Source organism: Moschus berezovskii, chromosome 9 (assembly GCF_049115385.1).
Source record: "Moschus berezovskii isolate FMDL1 chromosome 9, NW_MosBer_1.0, whole genome shotgun sequence".
NCBI lineage: Eukaryota > Metazoa > Chordata > Mammalia > Artiodactyla > Moschidae > Moschus > Moschus berezovskii.
This window is the reverse complement of record NC_142468.1, coordinates 63,552,308-63,565,387: the sequence shown is the minus strand read 5'-3', so window position 1 is coordinate 63,565,387 and position 13,080 is coordinate 63,552,308.

Below are 13,080 nucleotides of genomic sequence, written 5' to 3'. Positions count from 1 at the left end.
TTGTTTTTTTGTAGAGCAGCTGACATTAAACACTTAATTGGGATGTTTTTAAATTGTTGTATATATTCTGCTGTAAAGGTCATTAGGAAAACCATCAGCTAATTATAATATTTTTCTCAGAAGGCATTAGTTGATTCTTAGGTGGGAGGAAAGGAAATATGTTCAATCTCAGAAAAAATTTAAAAAGTAAGTACAGAGTTGACATAGTACATAATGCAAATGTAAAAGAGTCTATAGATATAAAAGTCTATGCTATGAATGTGAAACAGTTGAGATCTTCTACTAAAAGGCAAAAAAAAAAAAAATCAGTACTCCTCGCTCAGAATGGTGTGCAAAATTTCTTCAAAATAAATTATGACAAAGCTAAACAAGAATTTATATAGGTCTGAGGAAAGATAATAAATATATACATATATATATATAGACATATATCATTACCTTTGTTAGATGAAAGCAAGCTTGTTCTGGTTATCTTTACTAAAAGATCATGTGTGTGTGTATGTGTGTGCACATTTGCATAATTAACAGCTGCTGATAACCAGGTATCAGGGCTCTGTTGATTTGCTCCAATAAAGAAACTATATATAGCAAAGGAACTTTAAATAGAGTCAAATCATGATTAACTTTATAGGAATCCACTGTCATTCTGCAGTATTCAGCTGCCTTCTTCACAGTTAAAGGTGCTGTGGTAGGACTCACCCTCCTTTTCTCCTTTAAGACTAGGACTCACCCTCCTTTTCTCCTTTAAGACTTGGATGGTGGCAAACAACTTGACTAATTTTCTAAAGGGTTAGTTTTGGTGTGGGTTCACTATTTTTATGAAGAAAAATAGTTACAGTGACTTTTCCATTGGCAAATTCTACCATAAGATTTCCTGTTCTATAAGCCAGGGGCTTCGCAGGTGCCTCAGTGCTAAAGAATTGCCTGCCTAGCAGGAGACACAGGTTCAATCTCTGGGTTGGGAAGATCCTCTGAAGAAGGAAATGGCAACCTACTCCAGTATGCTTGCCTGAGAAATTCCATGGACAGAGAAGCCTGGCAGGTTACAGTCCATGTGGTTACAAAGAGTCAGATATGACAGACATTAAACAATGATAACAATCAATAAGCCAGAGAACCAGCAAGATGATTATTCTAGTTTTTAAAGAGATATATGGTAACTGTGCATTCTAGAACTGAGAAAATAGCCTTAATTCTATTTGGAATCTCTCTGAGCCTACCATGAGGTGAACCTAAGCCAAAAAACTTCATTAATGAACTGAACCCACTAGTGCCCACTTGAAAGGCAAACTAAAAAGCATATTTCATGCTCTAAGGAGTTAATGTCAGTTCAGAGCCTAGTCCAGTAGTTTCTGAAAAGTCTGGTAATTTCCCTTTGCTTCATGCACAGTCATCCTACATGATTACATTTGTGGTAATTCAAGTTCTCAGTTTGCAGAAACCAAACAAATGCTATAAGCAGATAGCATAGGGGATCCCTGGAGAAAGAGAACCAGGCATGGCTTTCTTGACATAAGAGAAGCCATTTTAGTCTAGGTTATTTTGTGATCTAAGTCTAGCCATGGTGTTTTTCCTTGAAGAGGACCCAGTGATTAATGATCTGAAGGGAACAAAGGAAGATAAAACCAAAGAAAAAGCATCATGAAACGATAGTTCAGCAATAAAACAGTCTGTTTCTTCTCAAGACGTATAACAATATGATATATACTTTTGAGTTCTGCAGGAACTAAGGTCCCCACCCAGGTGGAGGATGGTAAATACACGCTGAGACCCCAGACTGGTCAGAACCTAAGGAATAATGATATTGAACTTTTCTGACCCTCCTGACTTCAGTCAACTAAAGCTTGGACTCTGTTGACCTTTGTTCCAATTCTATGCTGAATTCTACTCTACTTAAGCTCCTTCATGAATACAAATGTACTTTTAGCGTAAAACTTCCCCAATTTTACTCTTCAGGGAGATATTGCTTTGGGGGAGATCTCCAGTGTTCTCTTTACTTGCTGGAAGTAACAAATCTTTCCTTCTTACACTTTGTCTTGGTTGGGTCATTTGGCTCAATACCCACCAATAAGCAAATTGAGTTTTTGGGTAACAATGCCGTTATAAAGATTTTTTTTTTTTTCATTTACACTTCGAGTAAAATGTTAGTATACTACATTTCAACCCAAGAAACATGGGCCATTATGAATGCTGCTAAGACCCTGCTGCTTATTATAGTACCTACAACCATCCTGTTTGACTTGACTTCATGTATGGGCTAGACCTTGCAGGACTTCCATCTGGTTTCATCAGAGGTTCCTTACATGAAAGATTCTTGACCCTAATCCTTGTCTCAGGCTGATGGGACTATTAAACTCACTGCTTTGCTTTCCAGGGGCTACTTAGTTACCTTCACTCCCCATGTACCTCTACTTTCCAGCCGAAGTTGAGAAGGAAACAGTTTAGTAATGGCTCAGCTGCCTCAATTCACATTAGACTAAGTTCTCATTCCTCTCTTTGTCACTTCTCAAATCTGTATGGCCCCAGAGTGAACTAAAAAACTCTATTCTGTCTCTGCTTCACAAAAGAGAATTTTGCCCAGGTAAAATCCAGATTGTCCAACTCTTGCCTAGTGGCCAGAATCAGAAAACACCTCAAGGGGAAAAAGCTGCAGAATGTCTGTTCATCTCTTCATAGTTCTTTCCTGTGGGAAATCTCATTTTCTTTACTCCAGGTTGATTCTTTAGCTCCCTAAAGCCTATAAAGACACACATTTGTATATTTATATTTACACATTTTAGTTGCTCTCAAAAGGAGAGTCAGTGTACCACAACTACTCCATCATACCTGGAAGCAAAAGTTATCATTTAAAGCAAATGAAATAGTTGTTATTAGTTGATTAAATTTTAACAGGAGTGTTTTTAGAATAGCAATTCCTATGCCCTAAATTTCTTCCCCTATTGCTTTATAAAAAAGTAATCTTACAGATGAAAATTAGGCCATCTTGCTTTATTTTATAGTTGGGTGCTTAAAGAGTTTGCTTTCATCTTTGTAACTGATAACGTTTTCACTTGTTTGGTTTTTCCCCTCTAGGAATTATAATATACTCTCTATGCACAGATTCAGATCTCTTGCTTTGGATATTTTAGAAACTTACTTCTCTGTCATTCTTATTTCTGGTTGCCTGTATTTAGGCAAAATTGCCAAATTTTGAATTTCATTTGTTCAGTTAGGTTCAGTTCAGTCGCTCAGTCGTGTCCGACTCTCCGCGACCCCATGAATCACAGCACGCCAGGCCTCCCTGTCCATCACCAACTCCCGGAGTACACTCAAACTCATGTCCACAGAGTCAGTGATGCCATCCAGCCATCTCATTCTCTGTCGTCCCCTTCTCCTCCCGCCCCCAACCTTTCCCAGCATCAGAGTCTTTTCCAGTGAGTCAACTCGTCGCATGAGGTGGCCAAAGTATTGGAGTTTCAGCTTTAGCATCAGTCCCTCCAATGAACATCCAGGATTGATCTCCTTTAGAATGGACTGGTTGGATCTCCTTGCAGTATAAGGGACTCTCAAGAGTCTTCTCCAACACCACAGTTCAAAAGCATCGATTCTTCGGCGATCAGCTTTCTTCACAGTCCAACTCTCACATCCATACATGACCACGGGAAAAACCATTGCCTTGACTAGACGGACCTTGGTTGGCAAAGTAATGTCTCTGCTTTTTAATATACTATCAAGGTTGGTCATAACTTTCCTTCCAAGGAGCAAGCGTCTTTTACTTTCATGGCTGCAATCAGCATCTGCAGTGATTTTCATTTGTATATCTCTTTAAAATTTTTTTTTTCATTTCTCTATTCCTTCACTTTGAATTTTGAGAATTTCTCAACTCTTCTTCTATGCCAGTAATATACTTTACTAAAAGGTGAATTCTGCACTTAGGATTTAATTTCCTTAAATCCTTTTCTGATTTGAAATACTTATTTGTCATATATATTCATATTTAAATCTCAACTCACCTTTTGTTATGACTTTGATTATCTTTCATGAATCCCATGTCTCTAAGTTAAAAATTTCAAAGAGTTTTTGAAAAGTTGTTCTTTTAGTTAACTGTTTTATCTCAGTTAAGATCTTCCATTGAGACTTCAGGAAACCATTCCATTTTTCATGCCCTTTAGTGAGAGTTTTTAACAATAATGTCTTAGATTTTTCTTTTACTTAGTCTGTGATGAAAAGAGATTTATCTAGGCCAGAATTTTGCCAATTGGTGATTTGTCATTCTTATTTTACATGTTTAAGTTAGATAAAAATCTTTATTAAAACTAAAATCAAAGTGTCAAGCGATATTACAAAGTTCTATCAAATACTCCCTACCTAGCAGGCATTCATCTTGTATAACTTTACTGAAATGAGTTGAAATGAGCTGTTGTTTAACTTCCATTCCTGATTCTAGGACACTAAACTGGAAGGATATTAAAAAAAAAATTGAAAGTTATTGGCATGAACGCTACCAGAGCTCTTCTTGTTCTTATCCTATACTGAGTGCTTAGTTTATGTGACAGAGAAAGACCAGGCAACTTTTTGCTAGCAGTAGTGACTGACCTTCTCTTCAGCTACCTCCCAACCCAAATCAGGCATTGCCTGCCCCCTACTTGTGGTGTTTGTTCTCCTGGAAAAATAATCTGTAAATGTCTATAGAAATTGTAAATTGATGGACAACCTCAAAAACCTGTCTTACATAAGATGCAACATTCTTAGGTTTACTGTCTAGTTTTCTGGTTGTTATATGGCTGGTTCATTGAACAGAAGTTTAAGCAACAGAAAAAGGAATACAATCTCTTACATTTCTTTTTTCAAAAAGATTGCATTTTAGGTTGACTAGTAGCCAATAGTTAGGTTGTAATTTCTCATTGTATTCCATTGTTCTTGCTGTTGTACTAAGAACAATAGAATACAGCTCTAAGGTAACTACCATGTTTTATATATATATATATATATACGCACACATATATACATATATAGTTTCTTCTTTTTCTTTAAAACTATTTTATTTGGAGCTTGGCTCAGGAAATACTAGATATAATTTTAAACAAGGAAGTATTTCTATGATTTTAATAAGATTATAAAAATTGTTATACATTTTTATTCTTAATAGTTTACTCTTAGGCCATTTTAGAATTTTATATAGAATACCCATTTGTGAAATTAAATGTAGTTATTTTTCTCAGTTCTAGGCTCATTACAAGGGAAATAAAAAATCCCCTTTCAAAGTTGGGCATTACATGTAGTTATTAAGTACCTCTACATGCATTAAAAGAAACTCCTTGAATAAACAACTTTTTGGTTTGGCATTGTATTTTCAGTTTCTAAAATGGTGCTTGACATCTATCACCCACAAAAATAAATTTGTCAAATGAATTATAATCTTTCTTTACTCTTTTAGGTCCATAAATTTGAGACCACTGAATGGAGAGCTGCCATTTGAGAATAAAACCATGAATCTCATTAGTATAGTTGGGCATTAAACAGACCGCTTAAAAAAATTATTATTTATTTTTGGCTGCCCTGGATCTTCTTTGCTGCCCGTGGGACCCTCTTAGTTGCAGAGAGTGCAGACCACTCTCCAGCTGTGGTGCATGGGCCTGTAACTGCAGTGACCCCTCCTGCTGTGGAGCATGGGCCCCAGGGTGCAGAGGCTCAGAAGTTGTAGCACAGTAGTTGCGGCTCCTGGGCAGATCTCTTTTATATGTCTAAGTTCACTGAGGAAACTAAATTGATTTTTATCCTATGGAAGAATGAGAATAGGCCAAGTATACTGAGATTTGGAAGGAGGGCGAGTGTCCTCTTTATTCAGTTTCCTTGGATTCTAATAGGAGTTAGGACTGAGGTAGCAGATGGGGATATGGGTGAGACAGTGATTGTGGATTCCATCCTTAGTTAATACAGATGCCTATTTTTTAGGGGAGGTTCATCCAAGGTCCTGAGAATCAAGTTGAATAAAGAGGAAAATGGGCCACCAATGGAAACAACCAGTTTTTCGGCTCATACAGACATAGGGAAGGACCACAGTGGCTTCACTCACCAAGGATTAAGGGTTGGAGTATTTCCCATGTTCTTACTTGATATGTTTTGTGATTCTTGCTCAATATGTTTTATGATTCTTGCTTGACATGTTTTGTGATCACCAAATAAAAGAAGGAAACACTACCTCCTTTAGCATTTACCCAAATGTTTGACATTTAGAGCTTTATGCTTTCTAATTATCCATTTTTATGAAATTGAGCCTCTCTGTGCATTGAATTTAGGGAAGTGGTTACATTTATTTTCTTAGACTAATTTTTAAGAATTGGAATTACTGGGTAAAAGGAACAAATGGTTTTAATGCTCTTAATTTACAGTGCCAAATTGTTTCCTACAAAGTTGTTCAATTTTCTTTCTTTTTTAAACAAAACTTTTGCACTCATCTAACACACTAGTAAAGTCATGCTCAAAATTCTCCAAGCCAGGCTTCAGCAATTTGTGAACCGTGAACTCCCAGATGTTCAAGCAGGTTTTAGAAAAGGCAGAGGCACCAGAGATCATATTGCCAACATCCGCTGAATCATGGAGAAAGCAAGAGAGTTCCAGAAAAACATCTATTTCTGCTTCATTGACTATGCCAAAGCCTTTGACTGTGTGGATCACAATAAACTGTGGAAAATTCTGAAATAGATGGGAATACCAGACCACCTGACCTGCCTCTTGGGAAACCTGTATGCAGGTCAGGAAGCAACAGTCAGAACTGTACATGGAACAAAAGACTGCTTCCAAATAGGAAAAGGAGTACGTCAAGGCTGTATATTGTCACCTTGCTTATTTAACTTATATGCAGAGTACATCATGAGGAACGCTGGGCTGGAAGAAGCACAAGCTGGAATCAAGATTGCCAGGAGAAATATCAATAACCTCAGATATGCAGATGACACCACCCTTATGGCAGAAAGTGAAGAGGAACTCAAAAGCCTCTTGATGAAAGTGAAAGAGGAGAGTGAAAAGGTTGGCTTAAATCTCAGCATTCAGAAAACAAAGATCATGGCATCTGGTCCCATCACTTCATGGGAAATAAATGGAAAAACAGTGGAAACAGTGTCAGACTTTATTTTTTTTGGGCTCCAAAATCACTGCAGATGCTGATTGCAGCCATTAAATTAAAAGACACTTACTCCTTGGAAGGAAAGTTATGACCAACCTTGATAGTATATTAACAAGCAGAGACATTACTTTGCCAACAAAGGTCCGTCTAGTCAAGGCTATGGTTTTTCCCATGGTCATGTATGGATGTGAGAGTTGAACTGTGAAGAAAGCTGATCGCTGAAGAATTGATGCTTTTGAACTGTGGTGTTGGAGAAGACTCTTGAGAGTCCCTTGGACTGCAAGGAGATCCAACCAGTCCATTCTAAAGGATTTCAATCCTGGGTGTTCATTGGAAGGACTGATGCTAAAGCTGAAACTCCAATACTTTGGCCACCTCATGCGACGAGTTGACTCACTGGAAAAGACTCTAATGCTGGGAAAGGTTGGGGGCGGGAGGAGAAGGGGACGACAGAGAATGAGATGGCTGGATGGCATCACCGACTCTATGGACATGAGTTTGAGTGAACGCGGGGAGTTGGTGATGGCCAGGGAGGCCTGGCGTGCTGTGATTCATGGGGTCGCAGAGAGTCGGACAGGACTGAGCAACTGAACTAAACTGAACTGAACTGAAACAAAACTTTTAAAATTTACCTTTCTTTTTTTCCTTCTAGTTTTATTGTAACATAATTGACACACAACATTATAGAACTTTAAATTGTATGCCTTATAATTTGATTTAGATACATCATGAAATGGTTATCAAAGTAAGTTTAGTGAACATCCATCATATCATTTAGATACACAGAAAAAAAGAAAAAATGTTTTCCTGTGATCATAACTATTAGAATTTACTCTTCAGTTCAATTCAGTCACTCAGTCGTGTCCAACTCTTTGTGACCCCATTAATCACAGCACGCCAGGCCTCCCTGTCCATCACCAATTCCCAGAGTTCACTCAAACTCATGTCCATTGAGTCAATGATGCCATCCAGCCATCTCATTCTCTGTCATCCCCTTCTCCTCCTGCCCCCAATCCCTCCCCAGCATCGGAGTCTTTTCCAGTGAGTCAACTCTTCACATGAGATGGCCAAAGTATTGGAGTTTCAACTTTAGCATCAGTCCTTCCAATGACACCCAGGACTGATCTCCTTTAGAATGGATGGGTTGAATTTACTCTTAACAGCCTCCATATATAACATATACTGCATTGTAAATTATATTTATCATGTTATATGTAACACTCAACATTCAGAAAACTAAGATTATGGCATCTGGTCCCATCACTTCATGGGAAATAGATGGGGAAACAGTGGAAACAGTGTCACACTTTATTTTTTTGGGCTCCAAAATCACTGTGGATGCTGATTGCAGCCATGAAATTAAAAGACCTGTACTCCTTGGAAGGAAAGTTATGACCAATCCAGATAGCATATTAAAAAGTAGAGACATTACTTTGCCAACCAAGGTCTGTCTAGTCAAGGCTATGTTTTTTCCCGTGGTCATGTATGGATGTGAGAGTTGGACTGTGAAGAAAGCTGATTGCCAAAGAATTGATGCTTTTGAACTGTGGTGCTGGGGAAGACTCTTGAGAGTCCCTTGGACTGCAAGGAGATCCAACCAGTCCATTCTAAAGGAGATCAATCCTGGGTGTTCATTGGAAGGACTGATGCTAAAGCTGAAACTCCAATACTTTGGCCACCTCATGAAAACGAGTTGACTCACTGGAAAAGACTCTGATGCTGGGAGGGATTAGGGGCAGGAGGAGAAGGGGACGACCGAGAATGAGATGGCTGGATGGCATCACCGACTCTATGGACATGAGTTTGAGTGAACTCCGGGAGTTGGTGATAGATAGGGAGGCCTGGCGTGCTGTGATTCATGGGGTCGCAAGGAGTCGGACACGACTGAGCGACTGAACTGAACTGAACTGAACTGATATTCCATCTCTAGTGGTTAGTTCGGAGAAGGCAATGCAACCCATTCCAGTACTCTTGCTTGGAAAATCCCATGGATGGAGGAGCCAGGTAGGCTGCAGTCCATGGGGTCGCTAAGAGTTGGACACGACTGAGCGACTTTCACTTTTCGCCTTCATGCATGGAGAAGGAAATGGCAACCCACTCCAGTGTTCTTGCCTGGAGAATCCCTGGGATGGCGGAGCCTGGTGGCTTCCGTCTATGGGGTCACACAGAGTCGGACACGACTGAAGCGACTCAGCAGCAGCAGCAGCAGCAGCAGTGGTTTTTTATCTTATAAGTGAAAGTTTTTACCTTTTGACTGCTTTCATTCAATTCTCCCTCTTTCCTTCATCTCTGGTAACAACAAATCTGATACAATTTTTGTTTTCTGTACCTATTACTCCGTTTTTGTTTTTTAATGTTCATTTGTTTTGTTTTCTAGATTCCATATGTAAGTGGAATCATATGTACTTTCTCCCGTTTCACTTAGTGTGATACCCTCTTGGTCCATCCATGTTGTTGCAAATGGCAAAAGTTTATTCCTTTTATGGCTGAGTAATATTCCTGTGTGTGTGTGTACACAAATATACACATACATATACACATACACATATCATATTCTTTACCCATTCATTTATTGATTGATACTTAGGTTACTTTCATATCTTAGCTATTGCAAATAATGCTGCAAATAAACATTGGGTGCATATGCATGCATGCTGTCGCTTCAGATGTGTCTGACTCTTTTCAACCCTATGGACTGTAGCCCACCTGGCTCCTCTGTCCATGGGATTATCCAGACAAGAATACTGGAGTGGGTCACCATGGCTTCCTCCAGGGGATCTTCCTGATCCAGTGATTGAACCCGCATCTCTTATTTCTCTTGCATTGGCAGCCAGGTTCTTTACCACTAGTACCAACTGTGAAACTCTTGCGTGCTTATATGTTGTCTCATTAGTGTTTTTGTTTACCTTGGATAAGTACTCAGGAGGAGAATTGCTGAATCATGTGTAGTTCTATGTTTAATTTTTTGAGAAATCTCCATACTATTTTCCTTAGTGGCTGCATCAATTTATATTCCTACCAACACTGCACAAGTGGTCCTCTTCTCCACATTCTTGAAAACATGTATTTATTGTCTTTTTGAAGACAGCTATTCTGACAGGTGTGAAGTGATATCCCATTATGGCTTTGATTTGCTATTTCCTGATGATAAGGAGTTGGTGATGGATAGGGAGGCCTGGCGTGCTGTGATTCATGGGGTCGCGGAGAGTCGGACACGACTGAGCGACTGAACTGAACTGAACTGAACTGAACTGATGATAAGTGATCTTGAGTATCTTTTCATGTGCCTCTTGCCATTGAATGTCTTCTTTGCAAGCATATCTATTCAGTCCTCTCCCATATTTTAATTGGATTGTTTATTTAACATAAAGTTGTATGAGTTCTTTGTATATTTTAGATATTAACCCTTTATCAGATATATTGTTTGCAAAGGGAATGGATACCCACTCCAGTATTCTTGCCTGGAGAATTCCATGGACAGAGGAGTCTGATACAGTTCATGGCGTTGCAAAGAGTCAGACATGATTGAACGACTCTCTCCTCCATTTAGTAAGTGGCCTTTCCATTTTATTGATAGTTTCTTTCACTGTGCAAAAGCTTTTTAGTTTGATGCAGTCCCAATTGTTTATTTTTACATTTGTTTCCTTTGCCTGAAGATACATATCCAAAAAAATATTAATAAGACCACTGTCAAAGAGTGTACTCTATGTGTTTTTTTCCTAGAAATTTTATAGTTTCAAGTCTTATATAAGTCTTTATTCCATTTTGCATTTATTTTTGTGCATGGTATGAGAGAGTATTCTAGTTTGATAATTTAACATGTAGCTGTCCAGTTTTTCCAACACCATTTATTGTCTTTCTCCATAAAAGTTTTCAATTTTTGCCACCATAAATGGTATATAACACATATTTAAACATAATTTATCTATCTTTCACAATTAAAATATCAACATCTGTCATTTCTAAATATTATTTTTATATTATTTGTTTAAAAATAAGGTTGACTGGAAGGCCAGTGGTTAAGACTATGTGTTTCTAATGCAGGGGGTGCTGGTTGATCCCTGGTTGGGGAACTAAGATCCCATATGCCTGTGGTATGGCGAATGTTGGTTATTTTACTGTTAAATTTGAATCTGATTTTATTAAGAGAGGAAACTACATTAGTTTATTAAGCAAATATCCTCCAGTTTTGAAGTTTATAAAAGGCTTTTTTTAAAAACTGTTGTTTGCTGTATTCAAGTAAAGAATAGCCCTTTTATTTTATTAAAGGAGAAAAAAAACTCTATCCATCCTTGTTTCACATTAAGAAGGATAAGTGTAAAGTGTCTTGAAATTTTTGATAATCTATACATTTCAAAGCTGTGAAACCATCTTTATTTTTTTTCCATCTTTAATTTGTTAAATATTGTTTTAAATTTTTACGATATATTTTCTATATTAGAATATGCTAACTCATAGGATTAGCAGATCATCTTCTCTACTTGTATGTTGTAATAATTCCTATGTTAATCTTCCTTATTTATGAAATTAAGAACAATAAAATAATGCAGTGTATGTATTACATACACACATATACATATATACATAAGTACATATCTATTTGTGTGTGTGTAAAAGTTAAATACATAAGACATGAGAGATGATTAAAGACTCATGAGTAAGGCAAGAATTCTAGATTTATAGCTGATTTAGCAGCATCTCTCTCGTTTGCCATATTACGATGTTTTTAAAGATTTCTAAAAATAATTATTTCTAAATATATGACTTCTCTACTATATCCTCATTAAATGTTTAGAAGAGCATTTTTGTTTGTTTTGACTCAATGGACACAATGCTGTATCTATTATAGTAGTTGATTCTGTAACAAGTGAACACAAAGTTATGTTTCTTTCTTGCTTTCTAAAATGAGTGTTTGCAGCATAAATGCATAATGTGACATAGTCTGTGTGTGTTTATGGACCCTTACTCGATGGCATCTCCATGTACCATAAACTTTAAAAAAAAATCACCTTAAAAGCCGAGCTGTGAGACACCAGATAGAAACTTGATTTTTAAATATATGCTGCTATTTCTCTTCAGATTTGGCTTATAGTTTTATTCTATAAAAATTAGCAGAAAAAATTTAAGATATTTAAATTTTGACAGGACAGTCAGAGACAGAGGGTATTAACATGTTTAAATGATTTGTTTATCAAGTTGTGATGCATTTTATTAAATGATCTTTATTGGATACTGAATACATAAAATTAACTTTTGCCTGAGCCTTTTTGTTAGGAACTTTACTTCCTGGTGTTGCATAGTACTGAATAGTCTTGTATCTTTTATTTTAAATGATTTTTGATTCATCTATACTCTCACTATCAAAAAATAAAATGTGTTGCATCATAACAATCTCTATTATGTTAGAAATTTGGTTAATTTGAAACTATGTTCTTTACCTTTGATATTTTATCTGATGACATATCCTTGAATTAGTCATTTTATCAGGTAAAGTGTGAGCTAAAACCAGTATATTTGCATATTTTAAGTCATAAAACCTGAGATTAGAATCTTGAACATGAATCCTACTGAAAGGTAGATACTACTGATTACTTACACCTGTGCCCTTGCATGTGGAATTGATTCAGTGGAATTGAACTCATGCCTCATAAAACTGATTGTATTTTGGCCATATTAGCATCATTCCATTTTGCAATAGATAATAATTACAATTCCCCTTGTCTTCCTTAACCTGCTTTCGTGAATAAACTATACAAAAGTAAATCATTTTATTCTATTAATAAAGCAGCCATAGTTATAAGAACCAGTTGGAAGAAAAAATGTAATTATCATAACTTCTTACCTAACAAAATCAATTCATAAAATTTAATCTTCTTATAAACTCAGTCATTGGGGATGCAAAAAGCAGATGATTGAAATGATCTAGAAATATCCCTTAGCCATCTGGGTGTATACAGATTGATAGAGCTTCTGCT